At 46.5% G+C, this 21,911-nt stretch overlaps 1 pseudogene; it reads right to left on the bottom strand.

The window, feature by feature from the left end:
• Nucleotides 1–6,446: 6,446 nt before the first annotated feature.
• On the bottom strand, nucleotides 6,447–21,635 carry LOC125428740 (annotated as a pseudogene).
• Nucleotides 21,636–21,911: the final 276 nt, after the last annotated feature.

The raw sequence follows: 21,911 nt of genomic DNA, 5'->3' as shown, positions 1-21,911 counted from the left end.
TGGTCTGATCCAGCTGGCTTGTTTCTTATGTTCTAAATATATAGGGATGGGACATTCCACTGTGTGCATTAAGTAATCGAGACTGGGACGGAAGGTAAAGTTTAGGTTTCTGAATCTACATCTATGGCTGGCATCTTCAGAGGCATATCATGGTAAGATATGTTTCTCTCTGTAGCATGGATTTAAACTACCAGACCACAGACACACAGCCTGAAAAACCCACAACAGCCAGTTAATTCTGGCCGTGAAAGCCTTCAACAACAGTCTCTAAAAACCAGAAGGACTGCAAGCGCTGCATGAACAGCATATGCATGATTTCTCCTTAAATGTAGTTGTTGTTTTTTTAATTTCTTTTTCTCCCTCAACTCACAGCTGACTTAAAGTGGTTCTGTGAGGTTTTCAAGGCAAGAGACATTCAGATGTGCTTTGCCATTGCCTGCCTCAGCATCATGACCCCCATCCAAATACTAGCCAGGGGTGTGTGTGACTGGCCCAAGATCACCCAGCAAGTTTCCATGGCGCAAGTGGAAATCTCAACCTGGGTTTCCCAGGTGTATTCCTAGTACGATCCATCAATACAACATCCTCAACCACTCACAAATCCGTGCTGACATTATTGTGTGTATGGCTGAACTTGTGATCTAAACCCCACGTTCATCCAGGTACCGGTTGTCAGTTTTTGTTCTTAACATGAACACACGTCAGCTCTTTCTTAAGATGCATATACAGGATGTACAAACATTCACCACAACACGTGTACAGGACTTTTGTCACATCCCTATACCCTGTCTCATCAAAAGAAAAAAATAATCAAAATTTACTTATGTAGGCACTAGGACCCAAACGGAGCATTCTAAAACAAAGGTGGCTCAGTATGTGGCGAAAGAAATTACAATTTTGGTTTTTTCTTTTGGTGAGAAGAAGAAGAAGAGTTTGGATTTATATCCCCCCTTTCTCTCCTGCAGGAGACTCAAAGGGGCTTACAATCTCCTTGCCCTTCCCCCCTCACAACAAACACCCTGTGAGGTAGGTGGGGAATTGAGAGAGCCCGAGAAGCTGTGGATCGCCAGCCCAAGGTCACCCAGCTGGCATGTGTGGGAGTACAGGCTAATCTGAATTCCCCAGATAAGTTCCTTCCACGAGGCTCAGGGTGGTGGCAGGAGCTGGGAATCAAACCCGGTTCCTCCAGATTAGATACACAAGCTATTAACCTCCTACGCCACTGCTGCCCCTCAGAGTATAGTATAGTAGGAGGGGTGAAAGAAACTGGTAGGTGACTGAAGACAATCAGAAGAGGGGCCAAAAAAACAAACAAAAAATCCAAACCAACCCCCACACAAGTCAACAAAAATCTTGGAAAAACCTATGTGTTTTAAGTAGCTTATACAGAAGACAGATTTGTTGGTAAGCATGTGGCATGACTAATAGGCATAAGCCACGATAAACCAACGTGGTGCTGTCATAACTGTGTCATCCCAAAATCTGGGAGATGCAGGTTCAAACCCTGGAATGTTGCTGGGTCACTTGGATCAGTCCCTCACTCAGCCATACCTACAGGTGAACTAAAATGGAGGAGAGGGAAGAGAGTAACATTATGCTACTGGAGTACAGGATGAAAATGTGCTGGAAAGGCCGCCTTTGACAATGTATTGTTGATGGCTTTCCACGGACCAGAGGCAATCTCGGCTGTTGTGGAGTTTTCTAGGCTGTAAAGCATTTGCCCGTGGTCTGGTATGTTTTAGCTCCTAACATTTTTTGCCCGCGATCTCGACTTTACCTCCGGCATCTTCACTTAGAGCACGTCATGAAAGCCGAAATACCGCGGTGTTTCTCTCTGTGGACCTGACCGTGATATACCTCTGAAGATGCCAGCCATAGCAAATGGAGGCAACATGTTAGGAGCTGAAACTACCAGACCACAGCCACACAGCCAGGGAAGACCCACAACAGCTCTCTGCCGGTGACATGCTGTAGCACACCATTCTATTTAAAAAAAAACATTTATAGCCTACTCTTATCGCCTTGGAATCAAAGGCAGCTGGAAAAAAACAGCTGAGAGTTCCCTCCAATCAAACAAGTTTAAAGCAGAGGTGGATCCAGCAGGTTCTCACCCAGTTCCCAAGAGTGGGTTTCTAATTATCTGTGTGGTGCCGAGAGGGGGTTGCACTTCATTGGGTCTGCTTCTTCCGTTAAAAAAATTCCATTGTGGGGTCCAAAAAAAAAAAATCACTTGAAGTCCTGTTGTTTCCTATGCTGGCTGTAGTTAGCGAAGGTTGCAGAAAACGCGGGATAATTCTCCCTGTTGGAAACTGTTTTAAAAAAAACATGCTCTTTAGAAATATGGTAAAGTTCCTTGTTTAAGGAAAGGATCCCCTTTCTTTTGATTTCTAGAAACAAAAATTCAAGTATTTTAGAGGAAGTATTAAGCATTTGACAGAGCAGCCAATTAGAGGAGAAGTCGTTGTTTCTGCTTGGCAGGGAGACGATAGGACTTTTGCCATAATGAAGTTTAAATTTCATGGACAGAAAGATAGGCAGCTGGAAATTACTCATGGTGTGCAAGAGAGAACTGTAAGGAACTCTTTACAGGAAGGGGAACCTTTTACAGTAACAGAGAAATTATTAATGCCCCACCCCCCAGAGATGTCCGGCCACGCCCCCGTCGTTACCCCTCTTGCCCAGCCCCATTAGCGCTACGCCACTGTTTTGAATCCTACCCCCATGGGAACCTGTTACCAAAATTTTTTGGATCCCACCTCACTGGTTTAAAGTATCCTACCCTCACAAGGCTGTGGTGTGCAAAAAAGGCAGAGCTCTATGTAGTGTCTCTTTTTTTTTTCCACTCACTGCCCTAGCTCACTGAAGGAAGGGTGGGAGGAAAAAAAATTCACAAACACTTCTTGGCTCTAGAGAGGTGCTTCTCTGAGCTATGAAGTTCACTTTTGCTATACAGGTAATAAGCTCTCTGCCCCGATCCTGATGCCAGGGAGTCCCTGCCTCTTTCTTTGCTTTTCTCCCACAACCCAGCATGCTCCAGCGCCCTCAGTTCCCACCTCCCACAAACCCCCAAAACCTCCCCAATTTAATTTGCATCTTAAAAAAAACCTCACTGATGCTTCTCACGTCGCAATCTCAACTTCTTCTCTGCAACGAAGAAACTGGCAAACCCATGTCTGTTCCCCGAATGGGACAGTCAGGAAGGCGTGCTGTGACTTTCTCTCCCCCCGCTCTATGGTCGTGCCATCACTCCTTTTCCTGCCCCCCATCCATCCTCAAATTTCTCAGCCGCTCTAGGAAACCGACCACCTCGGTTGCATTAACCCTTGCATAGGTCGAAAACGATGCATGCGTCCGCGGGCCTCATCCCTTGCAAATGTTGTAAGCGTGCTGTCGACTCTGGGATCATGCAACACATTTAAGCTTGCAGAAAACCAGTGGAGGGTTGGGTACCCCTTCCCGACCTCCATACTTTATTTTACTTACTGGTCGTTAGCTTTGAGGAAATAATAACAAAGTCGCTCCGTTTATTCATTGTTGCCAAACCGAGGCTTAGTAGAGTAATTGCATCTTGGCCACATAGTGCGTTACAATGCAGAACGCCAGTTTTCCGTGTTACACAGAACGCTTCCTGAGGCTGGGTGTCTTCCTTCTTCTTTTTTAAATTTAAAGGTAGTAGGCACTATACACAGGCAACTTCTAAAAACCATCAGTTCTTGCGCCCAGGATTATGAATTAAAAATTGCTGAGGTGTAACAGGACAAGGGGAGAAGGTTAGGAAAGGTGTGTGTGTGGGGGGGGGGGGGGCAGTGTAGAGCAGCAGCTTCAGTGCCAGAGTGAAATTCCAGTTTGGGAGACCAGGGTCTCTAATACCTACCTAGCCATGGAGCTCTTTCAGTTTCACCTACTCTTTACAGGAGGTGTTGTGAAGACATAACGAGGGAGAACCATGTAAGCTGCCCTGGAGTTCCCTAGAAGAAGGGAAGGATAAAAGCACTCCTGTTAAAGCATAGGTGTCAAACATTAAGTCCCTTCAGGATGTTATGGACTACAGTCCCCATCATCCCCTGCCACCATGCATCATGCCAGCAGGTTATGATGAGAACTGTAGTCCATAACATCTGGAGGGCGGGCGAAGTTTGACACCTGTGTGTTAGAAGAGAATCCCCCCCATTCAACTTCTTTTGTCATTTCCATACAGTGGAATCCTATGGAATTACACCATTAAGCTGTAAAGGGGTTTAGACTGAACTTAGGGGAAGCAGCATGGTAATAGCCTGATTTTGTCTGTAGAACTAAGTAAAACTAAGCAGGGCTCGGTGTTTTGATGGGAGATCGAGGGAAGGGAGTGGAAAACCTCTTGTACTTTTCACTGTGTGCTTCAAAATAACCCCCCCCTTCCTGGGGTCATCACCAGTCAGTTGAGGATTCACAGAGCAGACTCAAATGTCCAACATCCTCTTTCCAGACGTGGCACACCTAGTTTCCCTGAAGAAGTCCTCAAAGCCATGGTTGCTTGCAGCTCTGGTTTGGGAAATTCCAGGAGATTTTATCTCCTCAGAGTTTGAGATCAACTGTAATCTGGAGATTTCCAGGCACCACCTGGGAAGGACTGGAAACCCAACCACCATGAGGGGACACAATTTAGAGAATTCCAACCTTCTCCCCAACCAAATATTCTCCTGTATCATTCTTTTTCTCCTTTTGACTTCCTAGCCATGTTCACATGTTCTGGGCCCTCCCCACCCCCGGAGCAAGCCTCGGTCCCTTGTGGGAGATGCCATTTTAACATTTTAAAAATCTTATTTTGCTGCATATCTGAGTGAGCGTGATTGAGTAGAGATCAACTAATAATTTTCTACCTGTGGCCGATAAGTGGCCTGAATATATTCATACATAACAGCAGGCAAGACACAGGACAAGGTCCTGAAGCTCACCTGGTGCTTTTTTGGTCTGTCACCCTCCCTCAGCCTAATCTAATACACAGGATTGGTGTTAAATAGGAAGGAGGAAGAAGCTGGAAATAAAATATATACATTTGCTTGAATTCCTTTTGATTAGCAGCCAAATTTAAATTGTTGCAATTCATGCGGCTTTAACTTTGCCAGTGCTCATTTGTGACCCTCTTTTATGATACCTATACTCTGAATTTGGATGTTGAATTTTCAATCTCATGGAGATAGGCATGCCAAATCTTTGGCCCCTTCCTCGCATTACGCAGAAAATAATGCGCTTTTAAACCACTTTCACAACTTCTGTTTGCAAGTGGATTTGCCATTTCCCTCAGGGCGAGCTTCAAAGAGCACTAAAGAAAGCAGTTTAGAGAAGTACATTATTTCTGCATAAAAGGAATGAGCCTTTGAAATAGACGCTTCAGTATACTTCACCGTAAAGATGTTTTTTTCCCATTTCTTTTTTATTGGCATTATAGATTAGAACAATCCTTTCCCGTACTTCTTTCTCTATTAAAAGTCCCATAATGGTTTTTGGCTTATTTAAGGGCTAAAAACTACTCCCCTTGCGTGACAGCCACTCTGTTGGATTTAATAAAATCATTACATTATACATCTCTTGCATCCTGGTTTCTTCCCTACCCTCCTGCTGGTAGCTCTTCTGTTGCCCTCAGCGGCAACAGTAGCAATATCTGTCTCCCCTCCCCCCAAAAAATCGGACAGCACACTTTACTTCGAGATAACATAACTTTATCCCGCCGAGGTGACGGCTCATTTTCCGCCTTTTTAATGTGGATACGCGAGCGGTTGCAGGGAAAAAAAATGGAAGCCTACTGGGTACAAGGGGAAAATCACCGGTTTCCTGCGGCAGGGCTGAAAAGGGGAGCGCTGGACGGCACTGTGACCGACCTTCCAAAAAGTTGGAGGAATTGAAAGCACGGCGGGACGCTGGACAAATTGTCGCTAAAGGCGCGACTGTCGTACATCGAAAGAGAGGAGGATACCTGGTCACCTTGCTTGACGCATTTCATTTATGGCGGTAATGCAGAAACGCCGATTAGGACAACGCCTTCACGAAAGGGTATGCGGAATGGAAGCGATTTTACGCAGTTGGTGCCCCATAAAGCAAAGAAAAGAGAAATCCCCGTCCGGTAGTAAATCTGCAGGGCCTCATTTTCCCTCTACCAGTAATAACCCGGTTGTTCCTCTTGTGCCTGTAGAGAATTAGGGGCACGGAAGAGAAAGTTTATTCACAGCTTTCCTTGACGGCAAATCAGCCATTCTTCTTCTTTTTTGAATATGTTTTATTTCTTCAAAAAATTACAAACAATAATTTGGTTTTAACACAGATAATACAATCAAAAAGGAGCAAAACAACTTTATATCAGTGTCTCTTCTTGAGACTATTATTGCGCATGGTGTAAATTTCCCTACCTAAGTTCCAGGAGACTTCAAGCAAATCATTTATAAATGGGTGTGGAATGTATTTACTGATAATTTCTCTGTAGAAACAGGGAGGCAAAGAAGAAAGGGGGAATGTTGGGAAATGGAGAGGAAAATGTTCCTGTTTTCTTCCAATCGGTTTTGGTGGCTGGGAGTCTGGAGAAGCCCTTACAGCACTAAAAAAGGGCACTTCTGAGAAACAATATTTTTTATTGATGCTACTGATGTGAAGAGACGGTCTCAAGAAGAGAGTTTGAGGTGGCCTTTTTTATACACCCAAAAGTAGGGCACGAGGGTCTCCCCAGAGAAGGAGGCTCCAGAGAACTCGTACATGAGGGCTGCTCGGTCAGCATCAAAAAAGGCCACCCGGCCTCCATCATAATTCAGACAGACTCGGATCCTCTTGAGCTCCCCACGCAGGGTCAGGGGAAGGTTATGGCCTTTTATGGCAGCCCTGCAGTGCCCTCCCCACTTCCCCACAGCCCAGATCCCTTCCTCCGGGCTTAAGGTGAATTTTCCCTTCCTCTTCACAGACTTTCGGGCCACCCCCAGCATCCACTCTCCCTCACTTCCCACGACGACTTCCCAGAAATGGCGGCCTGCTGTGAATCCCTCGCAGCCCAGCACAACAGGATAGCTGTCGAATCGCTCTGGATTGTTGGGCAGAGATTGAGCTTTTCCTCCGTCTCTCGTGCTTTTCCAATCCTCAGACAGGATGAGTATGGGATGGGCTGTGTCTGGATCCAGAGTCACATTTGCTGTTCAGGGGAAATGAGGAGACAAAAAGAAGAATTTTCACCCGGAAGAAAGAATCCCCGTGGCCTGTTGAGCTTCCTGCTCCTGGCCATCATGGCCTCCGCCCACCTCTTTAACCTTTTCCTATCTTCTCCTGACTTATTAAAAGGCAGAGCAGCCTTCTGGTGCAGTTAAAAAACAATAAAAAACCTGAAGGAACACAATCGATTTCCTACCAAATCCTATCCCAACCAGTTAAGAAGAAGAAGAGTTTGGATTTATATCCCCCTTTCTCTCCTGCAGGAGACTCAAAGGGCTTACAATCTCCTTGCCCTTCCCCCCTCACAACAAACATCCTGTGAGGTAGGTGGGGCTGAGAGAGCTCCGAGAAGCTGTGACTAGCCCAAGGACACCCAGCTGGCGTGTGTGGGAGTGCACAGGCTAATCTGAATTCCCCAGATAAGCCTCCACACAGCTCGTAAGGGCGGCAGCAGAGCAGAGACTCAAACCCGGTTCCCTCCAGGATCAAGATATCACGAAGCTCTTAACCTCCCTCATGCCACTGCTGCTCCCTAACCATGATTGAGAAGAAATCCACAGAAATTCATGGAAGAAACCACACATAGGTGAATGTGTGCATAAAAGAACTAAAATCCCATGGGGAAACATGAGCAGAGGCAAAGAAGTGGGTTCAACAAGTTATGAAGCTCTTAGTCCTGATCCGAGACACAAAGCACAGGAACTGGAAGGGGGAGGGGTCCCCACGGCTTCCAGCCTGCGAGAGAGATGTGTTTCTCAATCTGCACTGGGGACAATTTTGAATGGACTTTGGTGGTTTATAGATTTCACTGAAAGAACAAAGATGGGACAGAACACAGCTTCTCAGGGAACGTAATATAACATAAATAATAAAATGAAGGTAATGGCTTTCATGTACTCCTCAGTGGGACACATGTGAGATCTTCCCCACCACACCCTTCCCATATTATAAGATGGGGAGAAACCTGCAAAGCAGGGAAGGAGAATCCACTCAGAGAAATGGAATTCCCAACCTGGTCTGCAATGCCTCTCTCATGCAAGCAGAGGAATCTGAAAGGGCTCCCTCAAAAGGGCCCCACCAACCCATAAACAATATATGGTGGCAGGTAGGTGAAGGGGAGTATTAATCCCCTCAGAGTTTACCTTCTCTTTCACCCTGAAAGACTTCCCCCTCAGAAGAAGGCTGTGGCAGGGAGGGAAAAAACAAGGGCATCCAGTAATGTTATCTTTGGATAACATTACATCATGGTAGAAGAACATTACATCATGGTAGAAGAACACCAATTGTAAGGTGAAGCTTTTTACTTAAGAAATAACTGATTGGCATATGAAGAAAAATGTACCTTTTTGCAGTTGAAGTCCAGAATCCAGAATGTCTGAGGAAGGAAAGGTACAGAAAGTGAGGAGCAGACCCTTGTGCCTATTACAAATCTTCTAACAACATCAGCTAATAACATTGTGTATTTTTCTCTCTGGGAGGGAAAGTACCATGGTATATAGCTGCACCTCATCAAGTCTGGAAAGCTAAGTAAGGATTGACACTTGGCTGACCACTGTGTCAACAGAATGTGGGACTTGAAGGGCCTTGGTTTGATCCAGCAGGGTTGTTCTTATGTTCATTACCTTTGTGTTGCTTCTTAATGCTCTCCAAAAAGAGATTCAAATCCGAGAAGTCCCAGATGTGGAAACTTTCAGTGCAAGGAGAGAAAAGCCACTGGATTTACTCAAATTCCTTCTTTTCTTCACACCTGGAGACAATCAGATAAAGGTTCTGAGAAACAGAGGAAGGGATTGACAGGAAGCCTGGAGACACAGGGTGAGGCTAAAAGCAGAGCAAGAGCTGGTTTTTACACCCAACTTTTCTCTATCTTTAAGGAGTCTCAAAGCAGCTTCCAACCTCTTCCGCCCCTCCCTCACAACAGAGCACCCATGTGAGGAGTTGGTGAGGCTGAGAGAGATCCTCAGAGAACTGTGACTGGGCCCAAGGTCACTCCAGCAGGTTCTCATGTGGAGGGCCGAACAGGAACTGAACCCTGTTCTCCAGGGATTAGTGTCCACTGCTCTTAACCACATGACTACACACACTGGCAGGATGTGACGGCTGCTTCAGAGAGAGCAGTGTCCTCCTTATTATAACTCCTGAGACACTAAAGCAGGGGTCTTCTAAAAAAACCATGGCCTGCTACCTCAGGATGTTCATGGACTAGCAATCCCATCAAACCCCATGCCAGTACGTGGCCATAGGCAGGGCTCCGATGGAAACTCTGCACGTAGTCCAGAGTGGCACAGACTGGCGTCTGTGGGGTAGTGATCCATAAATCTGGAAGACCCTGCCGATAAGTCACAGAAGCTCCTACAGGGGAAGGGCCCCTTACTGGGAAGGTCTACTAAAAAATCAATCAGAGCCTCTTGGGCTCAGAACAGCACCACAAGGAGAGGAAGGGCTCCTGTTTTCCGGGCTTAAGCTGCATTGGGGAGGGGGGAGTTATTTCTCACTTTTTGCTGCTCCACGTGGACTATTCAGTGCATGTAAAGCAGCAAAAAGAGGGAAGTAACGCCCCTTGGGGGGGATGTTTAGGCATGAAAAATGGATGAGGGGGAGGCAGAAGCGTTTCCTTTCCTGTGGTGGAATTTCATGGCCAAATGGGCTCTGCTTTCTTTTTTAACAGCCATCCATCACACTTGCTGTGTGGCTGTGAGGAACACGGACCAAACTCTTAAAAAACGCAAACATCCAGTTTGGCCTTAAGAACATCACATCAGCCTTGCAAATGTCCAGCGAAAGAAAAAGAAAGCTGGGGTGGTCAGAATTCTGGACTTCAGAATAACACCAACCAAGGTATTATTCTGGTCAAATATAGTTTCCAGACTGCCATTTTGTGGAATGAATGCAGCTGAGAAATCTTGAACGCTGTATTTTCTGCACTGGCTTATTTTTAAATGTGGCTTTGGAAGCAGCGGCCACTACAACACCAAGATCTTCACTGCATGAAGAAAAGGTAAGTAGCAACAGCCATTTTGTGGCTGACTCCGCCTCCTACAGCACCATTTTTTGGCTGTGCCTACCACACCGTGGCAGAATGCCATGGGTGCCTGCCGCCTCCAAGTGATTGGGAACTCCTCTTCTGGAGATGAACAGTTTGGTGTTAACCTAGACCCCCCTCCAATACTGTCTCATCTGACGACTAAGCTCTGCACGCAAGCTATTTGCCACTGATAGACGAATGGAGCCCCACAATCTTAGTTATACCAGATTTGGCCACTATCAGCGATTGTACTTTGGTCACATTATGAGAATACAAGAATCACTGGAAAAGGAAAAGATGAAGGCAGCATAAAAAAAGAGGAAGACCCAACATGCAATGGATTGACTCTATAAAAGGAAGCCTCAGCCCTCAGCTGCTGCAAAGCAATCTGAGAAAAGGCTGTTAATGACAGTATGTTTTGCAGAATATTGATTCATTTGGTCGCCATGAGACAGAAGTAGCTCTATGGCACTTAACACAGAGACAACACATAACATGATCCTGAAGGACCATGTTATTCATAGGCTACCCCTCCAATGTTATGAAAGTTGACGAGAAAGATCCACTCACCTCTGCAAGGTGCTTCTGCAGCAATCCCTAAAGAAAAATGGTGAAGAAAAGAGAGAGACTTCAGTGTGCTTTGCTAAAGGCCACACCCAGGAAGACCCCTCAGATCCCTGGAAGATTCTGCACTCTGGGCCTTTTCTTGCATTCACATCTAGCAGACTCAACTCCAAAGACTGGGGTGGATCTCCAGAAAGTGGTAGAAAATATTCATGAGAGTGAATATCTACAAAGTGAGGGCCATTTCAAGGCAGAGCTTGGGTGATATGCTCTGATGACAACAGTGGCTACTTTCGCACAGGGATTTCTCCTCATGTGTGGATGGAGGGAAGCCCTCTTCATTAAATTCACAATAAAATATACTGATGCCCCTTTAACTTGCCTCACTTTAGAAGCTCCAGAAGATCCTCACATTTTAGATCTTTGAGGTCCAACTAAGGATAATAAAGCTTTTATCTGACGAAAAGTCACAGAGAAAAAATTATTACAATTTAGAATCTTTCTTTTATTTTTACTAGTTTGGACAGTTCTTTGAACTACATGGGTTGGAACACACAATATCTGGAGTTTTAAATTCATACCTTTGAACCATGTAGTTCAAAATTCAAGCTTCCTGAAAGCTAGCTTCACTTTAATGGTTAGTTATTAGTGTAAAAAATTGGCACTTAGGGGAAAAACACAAGTGACCAAATGAGAAATACATGAAGTAACATCACCCAGTCCACAGGTGCTGTATTTCTTCCCTTTCTTTGGGTTTGTTAGTTAATTATTTCCAAGCTACTTCTTTTTTTATAGTACAGTGGAACCTTACCGGTCTTTGAATCAATTGCCTTTGGTTTTCATCAGTTCTCGGTTTTCACTCGATTTTTTCAATTGAAACATTTGGTCTCAGTTTTCATCGATTTGCAGTAAAAGGTGCGAGGGATTTGTGGAGAAAAAATCATTCGGACAAAGTTTGCAGGTCGTGGTTCTGCAACTTGTTTTAATGACAAATATCTCTGCACCCATTTCAGACAAATCTTAAAGAGGCGTCAGAAACAGACCTCTTTGGACAGCTTTCTGGAGTGCGCATTACTGGTCCCTCTGGCTCTGATGCTGGTCCCACCTAGTGCTATTGGTTTGTTACTGTTTTCAGTGCATTAAACACTATGTTTCATTCACCAAAAGTAATGTAGTTTTGGTGATTATGTTCTTTGGAGTGCCTACGGGAATGGATTAATTGGATTTACATTGGATTCCTATGGAAAAAAGCTCTATTGCCTCGGTTTTCATTGGTTCTTCGGCTTTTCATTGATTTTTTTTGGACCGGATTACACTGAACTTAAAACCAATGTTCCACTTGTATTCCTAATAATTAATTTTGTAACTGTTTCTTGGTAAATCCCAAATGGCTTTGATGCATTGTTGAATTGTTTTAGCAGAACCTGTATATTGTTTATCTCTTCTAGGAAATCCTCATTTTGGAGCCCAGTGTAGAAGGGACTTCGAACAAGTCAGAATGTAGATTGGCTTGTAGGCTCAAGTTTATTTTGAAATACCACTTAAGATAATGTGGACTGTATAACATCACTCATGACAAATCCTTTGAATGCTTGGCCTTCGTTTTCTATTTTGGATTGGGATTTCCTCTTGTTTAGATAATCCATTAGGAAAGGACTTGGCTATTGCTAACAGCAACTGTAATTTATCTTTGAACTCCCGCTTCAAATGTAAGGAAATCACCCACATGGTTTTCTATTAACGAAGTTAGAATTACCAAAAAAGACTTAATTGTCAATTTTCATTTGTATTTCTTGTATCTTTGTGTATTTTCTTGTTATGCATCCTAAATATTGATCTTCCTGCTTTAAATGAAACTGATTATATTTACTTGGGTGTAATACCTTCACTATATGGGATGCTTTCTTTCTGATTTATCCATTCTGCCAAAGGGGAGCCGAAACTGTTTCTGACATGCTCTTACCCACAGGAGTTCACTGGCCGGCTGCTGACATTTCTCCCTCCATCTCCCAAATGAGGCTTTCCACTAAAGGAGAGGGAGGAGAGGGAGAAGCCTCTAGAGAGTTCTGGAAGGTCAGGTGCTGGTCCCTGTTTCTTGCCACCTCCCCTTCCACCTCTTCTATCTGAGCCAGCAAAAGTTTCTCTTGTTCCTCCAGAAAAGAGTGTAGTTGTTTCTGAATCTGGCTACTGCCTCCTTGCTTCTCTCCTGTGGCTTGCTTCTGAAATGGAAAGAGAAGAAGAAGAGTTTGGATTTGTAAATTCCACCTTTCTTTCCCTCAGAAGAACTTGTGTTCTCCAGATTCATAGTGCCTTATCATCCCCTGCCAGCATCATGCTGGCAGGGGATGATGGGAACAGTAGTCCATAACATCTGCAGGGCCGCAAGTTTGACACCTGTGCTGTAAGGAGACTCAAGGAGGCTTACAAACTCCTTTCCCTCCTCTTCCCACAGCAGGCACCTTGTTAGGTAGGTGTGGCTGTGTGAGAGAACTGTGACTAGCCCAAGGCCACCCAGCAGGTTTTAGGGAAAAATACACATGCCACTGAGCATCCCAAGGACATTCCCCCTTAGAATCAGCAATGGCTAAGCAACACTTCTCAGCATTTCGACTCAACAATTCTTTGGGTCTGAGAGATCCTCATCTCTTTTCAGGGATCTCTCCTGGCTCCCAGTGTTGGTGCATCCACACAAATAGGGATTTGAAGCAAATGGGTTCATCTGCCCAGGATCTACCCTACACCACAGAGAACCTTGGGGAAGTCAAGTCATTCTGCCACAAACAAAAACACCTGAGAACAGAAAAGGGGGGGTTGACTTTCTTGCTATTTGTACTCCACCCCCATCCCCCCTATTATACCTAGAATCTGCTCACTTCCCAGCCACGGGAACACTTACGAGCAGGTCTTGGCTTTCTTTTTCTACGTCTGCTTTACATGCCACGATTCTTTCTCTCTCCTTCTTCAGCCCTTCCAGACAACTGCAGAAGTGATCCTGGGGGAGGAGAGACCCAAAACTGAGAATGGTCCCTTTTTTAGAAGTTTATTACAAAACATATGTGAAGCAAAATGGTCATTAAGGGCCAAACGAGATGTGAATGCACTATGTCCGCAACGGGATCTTCAACAACATTTCCCAAATGCTGAACACAGTCAGCTTGCTCATGGGGATGGTGCCCTATTCTCCTCTGATACTCACTATAGATCAGTGGTGGTGAACCTTTGGCACTCCAGATGTTATGGACTACAATGGCCAATTGGCCATGCTGGCAGGGGCTGATGGGAATTGTAGTCCATAACATCTGAAGAAGAAGAAGAAGAAGAAGAAGAAGAAGAAGAAGAAGAAGAAGAAGAAGAAGAAGAAGAAGAAGAAGAAGAAGAGTTTGGATTTATATCCCCCTTTCTCTCCTGCAGGAGACTCAAAGGGGCTGACAATCTCCTTGCCCTTCCCCCCTCACAACAAACTCCCTGTGAGGTAGGTGGGGCTGAGAGAGCTCCGAGAAGCTGTGACTAGCCCAAGGTCACCCAGCTGGCGTGTGTGGGAGTGTACAGGCTACTCTGAATTCCCCAGATAAGCCTCCACAGCTCAGGTGGCAGAGCTGGGAATCAAACCCGGTCCCTCCAAATTAGATACACGAGCTCTTAACCTCCTACGCCACGGCTGCTCCTGCTGGAGTGCCAAAGGTTCGCCACCACGGCTATAGATCCGTAGCTGTGACACGGAGATTGATTCTGTCCTTTACCCACCATTCCTCCCAACGCCATGCCAGAAGAGGAGTTTTTGCATTAAAAAGCTGTTCATAGTCGGTACAAATACACCCAAAGAGTGACAATTTATTTAAATGGCAAAGAGCTCATTATGGGTTGTGGTGCTGAAAATATGGAAGGCAGGAAAGTGGAGGGTACCATATCGGGGATGGTGGAAGAAAGGCACACTTTCCATTCCGCACTTTCCCAAACTCTCTTTGGCCAAGAAAGAGCACACAAAAATATGGGAAACCCCTGTGGAAGTAACTACAGCAGCAAAGGATTTCTTTTGGCGCCACAGCCGAATGGAAGGCTGTGGTTCAGTGGGAGACCATCCACATGGCATGCAGAAAGTCCCAGATTTAATTCTCTGGTGCATTTCCAGGTGAGAAACAGGCAGGCAGCAGCTGACGTCAAAGACCCCCACCTGAGTCCCTGGACAGCCACTGCCAGTCAGAGACGGCTTTATTAGACTTCAGGTCTCAAGCCCAGGGCAGTTGGATTCCCATTATGCATATTCTCCTCCACTGCCCACTTTACCAGGAAAACCAAGATCCAGCTTTATTAGTAATAAATCATTGACTCTATGAAAACCCTTCTGACAGAGCTTGATAAAGTAAATATGTTCTTAAACTGCAATGACCTTGACTGTTGGGTCTCGCAGTGGCAAAGTTTCTGGCTGAGGGTTTGAGAAAGCTGAACTTATGATCCAGTGTGAAGTTTTATCTAGTAATTTTAACTGTATTTATATTGTATGTTCTGTATACCAATAAAGGCTTATTGAAATATAAGTCTGCCCCAGAATAAGGCAGCTTCATGCCCAGAGCCCAGGAGGCCCCCTCGGGGATGGGGCGGTATATAAATTGAAACACCTAACTAACTAACTAACTAACTAACTAACTAACTAACTAACTAACTAACTAACTAACTAACTAATCCAATAAATAAATAAATGTGAGGCTCCCCCCCCCCAAAACCTCAATTGAAAATTCTACCCTACAGCTAATTCATAAAGGAGTGGGAGAACACATACATGTACTCAACTCTACACACATTCTCCCTCTAGGACAAAGTATAGAGCAACTCTGCTGAAGATGAGAAAGAAGTGTGGGGGGGTGGGGGGGTAGGGATAAAACTGGGAGTCAGGTGGCTACCCCTCATAGCTCAGCCATGCAATCAGCTGCCCAGACAGGGAAGTGAGTCAATCACCCCTGCTTTATCACACTCTACTTTTAGCCTCATGATAGGGGGCAATTTTTCTTTAGGGATCCCCTGCTTTGTGAAAGGGAGGCAATGTGTGGTCTCCTAATTTGGGCCTAGAGGTCGGTGGGCCAAGCTTCCCCCACAAAGAGACCCATGAGAAGTTGAAATGGCTCTTGGCCCGGCCAGCCTCCACCTCCTTGATTTCCTACCTTATACCTTTGGGAGGCCTCCCTAAGGGGAAGGGTCTCCTGTGATTTCTGTGCTCCTTGGATCGGGTCAAGCAGACCACGAGGATGAGTGGCCTTTGTCGTCCTTGCAGGGTTACATGAGCTTCCAGCTGCTCCTGGTGCTTCCTTCAAGAAACTCTCTTTCCTGGCAGACGCTAAGTTGCCTAAGGCCCAAAACAGGGAAAACAATTTGTTTCTATCCCCTCCCCCATCAACTGCATTTCTTTACTTATTTATTTATTTTATTTATTGTATTTATAAACTCTCCTCCGAAGGGCTGGCCTGATCTTTCAGTGATGTACCTAGTGCCTTGTTCAGTAATAAAAAACAACTTTTAAATATAAAGCCAAATGTAGCTAAGTGTAACCCTGTGGGGTTTGGCCTTCATTTGGAGTTGGGGGAGGTTGTCCCACGGGGGTGGGGGGTGGGGGAACGGGACTGAAGAACTGGAGACTTCTGAGGGAAAAGAGGGAGAAAGAAACCATCTGGATCCCGGTGCAGATAACAGGGAAGCCTGCAGATCCAGTGATCTGCAGCCACCCCAAGAACAGAACCACCTATTGAGGCCCAGTCTGGCCTCTTCTAGTTTCCACCTTAAATTGTGTCTCCTCAGTCTGAGCTTACTTCATCTGAGTGACCTGCTCTTGATTCACCTACCTACTCCCCCTTGGAGTAAACCCCACTCCTAAATAACAATAATAAGTTCCCTATTTGTAAATGGCCACCAGGGATCTGAGGGCTTGGAAGTTGTCTTTAAATCCTTTCCCTTTTTGCCTCCCGGCCATCCTCCATGTTAGGAGGTGGATGACAGGCAGCCGAAGACACCCCTGTTTTCTTTTTTTATCAGCCTCCCTGCCCAGCTATTAAACTAAGTTCCTATAATCTAAGTCCTATAAACTAAGTTCCTCTGAAGATGCTGTATTTCACAGATGGTAGGCAAAACGCTAGGAGAATGCTGCTAGAACACAGCCATACAGTCCGGAAACAACACAGCACCTAAGTTCAGTAATGTTTCAAAATGGGTTTGGTGGAATAAACTGGGCTTATATAAGTATTTATTAAGGCTCTAGCTTCCTTTGGAAGTCAATGAACGTAATCTACAACTCCTGGTCTCCCAGGTAAAACCACGCTCTCCCTATACCTGCTTTGAGCTGCATTTTGCAGCGTGCTAGAGAATTCTCCAGTAAAACACCACCTCGTCCCTTTCTTTGCAATAATTGAGGGGTTATTCTGATAGGATCCAAAAAGGAGACCAAACATGTATGGAAGTGGAGCTGTCCTGCAGGAGTACAGGGATTTCTAAGCCACCTTTCAAGATTTAATTCCAAAACCAGCCTGGCCCACCTTCTCTCAGGCAGCATCTCCTCCGAGGTGGGCCTCTAGATGACCTCCTCCTATAAACATTGGCAAATGACTGACACTTCTGATAATTGGGTGAAACTGGAGCTGATATTCAGTGTAGTGTGAGTTAACTCATGCGTTTGACTAGGGTGTGTGTGTGTTTATTCCCTGTATCTTAATTCCTTCCTATATTATTAAATATAATAATAAGAACCGTATTAATTTGAGAGACGCTCCTTCACATCCCAAATCCTAGAAGGGCATCATTGCACGTGGGGTTCCCAGGATTCCTATAGTGCTTCTGCCAGGAAGCCAACCCCTTTCCATACTCTCAGAATTAATCACACAGCCCCCCCCCTACTCCCACAATAACTTCTGAAGGGCCATTTGTCCTCAACGAAGCCTTTCAGCTAACAGACCTACAGGCAACATCCTGCTCTGAGCTGCGGCCTTCTGGATCAAGGGGAACTTTCTCCATTTGGCCTGGTGTAGAGAACAAGTTTTGAGCTCACACTGACTTCAGGCACTGCCAGGGCCAGAGCTAGTGGGCCTTGCCAGCTGCATATCACTCAGTTTCTGGAAGCCTCGTCACCAGAGGCCCGCATGGGAGGAGGGGGGTTTGGACCTAGAGGCCCCCTTGAGCAGTGAAATGTCTTTAAGCAGGCCATGGAGCTTGACCTGCACATGGGAGGGCCATTGTAAATAAAGGATAGGCCACTGCTTAAGGGGAAAGATGAAACTGAACATACTGTGCTTGTTCCTCAGCTAGAGATGTCTTGCATGTGAAAGGCTGGGGCAACAATATCCAGAGCGCAACCAGCAAAGGGTGATCTTGTGGAGTGGGGAGAAGAGGAGGCAGCCAGACCCTCCCCTCCTACACGAAAAACACATCCCTCAAGTGCCTTTTTAGGCAGATACCAACATATAGATAAACAAAAGAGGCTATGCCCATGCAACTCTGGCCAAGTTGAGACACTGGAGCACACTCTGTTTCACTGTGCAAGATTTGCCCAGATCAGAATGACCCGACCCATCTTTGCTTCACTCCTATCCAATCATTTAACTGATGCTCTTAGGATTCCTTTAATCTTGGACAACCTTGATCCTTACTTTTGCGAAAGTATAGCAAAATATCTTTTAAAGATTATAGACACCTCTAGATAGATACTAAGCATTAGATTGCTACCATCATAACAACAACAATGTTGGTTACATCAACTATCTGCTACTGGTATACAGTGCCTACTTCTGTCAGTAACCTGTGGGTTCATGATAATCCAAAGTCAAATAACCTGGGGGTGATTCATAGAGAGATGTCGTAGTCTTGTTATCGATTGCCAGATGGTGTGACAATTGAAGGCTGTGGCAACCTATTGGAGTCAGATCAATTGTTCGCCCATTTCCTTGTCCCCTATCCCTTGTTTTGTGTTTGGCGCCACCCCAACAAACTCTGTGTTTTATTTATTTATTTATTTATTTATTTTATTTATTATATTTGTATACCGCCCTCCCCGAAGGCTCAGGGGAGTGTTGATACTGTACGTTGTTGTGATGCCTGGGTTCTGTGGGTGGGTCTTCAGTCTGGTCTATGGAGAGGTGTATGGGGATGCCACTTTTGATGAGTTCATTTGGACTACACTATTGATAAGACTCTGAATGTTTATTGTATTTATCTGTCTTTTATGGACAATTGTTTTATTGTAATTTGGTATGCCAATAAAGGCTTGATTATTATTATAAAGTGCCTTTTTAAATCCACTTATTACTAGCTGATGTTTTGGGAGCCAATTTGCGGCTCTGGGGGGCAGAGGGAGCAGAAATAATGTTTTGCACAGTTATAAGCACCAATCACCATACTCTTGAAAGAGCTTTGCTCCAAAGTGACATGTCGAGCCACATACAAGAATGGAGGGAAGTCTCCCTCCACCGATCTCTTCCTTACCCGGTTCTCCTCAACAGCCTCCTCCAGAGGAATCACCGTGTGATCTTTGTGCTCCTGGGATCTGCTGCAGACCAGGCAGAGGGGGGCGTCATCCTCCTGGCAGATAAATTTCTGGGGCTCCTGGTGCTTCTCGCAGATCCCCCTCCTTCGCTTCTGCCCCCTTCCTTCCAAAGGATTGAGTTTCTGGGTGATTTCCACAAAGTTGGCCAGCTGCTGGTTGGGCCGGAGGGTCTCTTCCTGCGCCGGTCCTCTGCATTGGGGGCAGGAAGTTTCTGCTCCCTGTGACTCTCCCCAACTCCACGTCAGGCAGGCTCGGCAGAAACTGTGGCCGCACTCAGGGATCATGACGGGATCCCTGAAAAAATCCAGGCAGATGGAACAAGACGCCTCCTTGCAGAGCTCCTGGATGGGACCCCCGGCCGCCATGGCTGCCTCCTGGAAGAGAAAACAGAACAAGAGAATCAGTTTTATTTTCCTACTTCTCAAAGCAGATACGAGATGTTTCCCTTCCTGCAAAATACTCTTAGAGGTGGACCCAGGGGCTCAGACAGCTGGGCTGAGTTGCAAAAAAACACTCTCAAGGCATGGCCTGGGAGGAAAGTCAAACTCTGGGTTGGGAGCATCCAAGCCCGTAGCCAAATTCTGTATTTGTTACAGAGGAGGGTTTTTTTGTTTTTTTGTTAAGGGAGCAGTTTAGCATGGTGGAGAGCAGTGCATTACGCATCTATACAGAACTGCCATACTTCTGAATATTAAGTCAAGTGGCACATCATACGAAAACACGGGCACAGAGTTTCCAAATTCTAAGTCTAAATTAGCCTATCAACATTACTAATAGGTCTAATTGAACATTCGTTAATATGTTTTACCACATGTGGCTACACTCTGCAGTGGACTATTTATGATCCCCAAGAACCTTTCTCCTTTCCTGCTTAGCTTCTGAGATATGGCTTCCTGGCTGTCCAGGTTCGAGCTGTCCTGGGGCATTTAAATTCAGCACTGTTAAATTCAGCACACATCTGGATCAGACATACAAATACTAGGTCTTTTAAAGGACAGAGCGCCATCTAGTGGTAGAGGAGAAAAGTGCCTCAAGTAGCACCTGGTTTTCAAGGCAAAAGCTGTTCAGAGGTGGGGTATTGTGCGGTTTCCGGGCTGAATAGCCATGTTCCAGTAGCATTTTCTCTTGATGTTTTGCCTGCATCTGTGGCTGGCATCTTCAGAGGATCGTTCAGGGATGGTTTGCCATTGCCTGCCTCTTCATAGCAACTCTAGACTGGGAGATCTCGAGGCACTCTCTGGAGCAGTGGTTCCCAACCTTCCTAATGCCGTGGCCCTTTAATACAGTTCCTCATGTTGTGGTGACCCCCAACCCTAACACTTATCCATTTTACAGATGGAGAACACGGATGCAGAATCTTGGGCGACCCCTGCGAAAGGGTCCTTCGACCCCCCAAAGGGGTAGTGACCCACAGGTTGAGAACCGCTGCTCTGGAGGTTGGCGACCCTATTTACCTGGCCCCACCTTTCTCCCCTCCACGCTACCTGCTGCTTATTTGCTGCTTGAGAAACACGTGGAGTCTGCAGCAGCCCTTTCAGCACAATAGTGTGTGCGTGGGGGTGGGGAGGGGGCAGGGGTGGACTCTGGAACTGCCTTTTTTCCAGGGTTTTCTCAGCAGCATTGCTTTCTGGTTTTTCCCTCTTAACGAAAATAATGAAAACACCGGGGGGGGGGGGGCTTCTTCTTGGAGTGGGCCCAGCTCCAGCCCCTGCATCTATGAAAGCAAACAAGCCTAGAGCCGCTATGTGTTGACTGGGGGGGTGTGTGTGTGTGTGTGTGTGTGAGCGAGAGACCCAGGACTGGGGTTACCTCTCCGTGAGAGGTTAGCAAGCCTTTACTCGGGTTTTAGGACGTATTTAATAGCTACTCTCCCTCCTACTTGCTGGGCACTGGAGATGGATGGGGGGAAGGGGGGGGGGGTTGGATGCACGGCTAAAGCAATGAAACGCCCGCTGTCCCAGGTGCTGGCCGGGTTTGCACCGGGGAAATAAAGAAACATGCCCGCAGATTAATCCCCCCCCCCCCGGCCATCATTCCCAGGTGAGACAAGCGCTGCTCTCCCTCCCCTTCGCACAGATTCCCTCTCATTCAGCACACCCCCCCCCCCCGGCTCTTTTGGGGTCGAGCTGCCCAGTCCGAGGCGCCCCCTCCAACGGTGCCAGTGCAAAGGACGTGGGCAGGGAAAGAGGGCAGGTCTGGGCATGGAGGCGCTGGGAGAGGCCGGGAAGGGGCGACCAGAGACGCGGACCGCAGACCTGGGCTCGCAGGATGCCTCTTGGGTCCCGGGGAAAGGTGCCTGCGGGGAAGAGCAGGAGCCGCAGCTGCAGCCTCTGCAAAGACTTCCGGGCACCAAAAGCGCCACGAGGGGACGGAGCAGGAAGTGGGAGGGCGGGAAAGGCGCCAGCCCCGCCCCAAGGCTGCTCGTCCTTTGATTGGGGACGGGGCTTCTCGTGGAGCCCCCCCAGGGCGAGGAAGGGAAAGGAAAGGACGGATCATGGCCTGGTTGCCCGCCTGCCCCTGCTGCCCGACCATGCGCCAGCAGGAAGCAGCCGGGCGCCAGGATGGGGAGGCTCTGCACATGTGGGGGTGGGGGGCACTGCCTCTGCCTGCACCTCTGGGGCTACGGATGGAGGGGTC

Source organism: Sphaerodactylus townsendi, linkage group LG03, assembly GCF_021028975.2.
Source record: "Sphaerodactylus townsendi isolate TG3544 linkage group LG03, MPM_Stown_v2.3, whole genome shotgun sequence".
Lineage (NCBI taxonomy): Eukaryota > Metazoa > Chordata > Lepidosauria > Squamata > Sphaerodactylidae > Sphaerodactylus > Sphaerodactylus townsendi.
The sequence above is the reverse complement of the archived record's forward strand: the minus strand, read 5'-3'. Positions and strand labels throughout refer to the sequence as shown.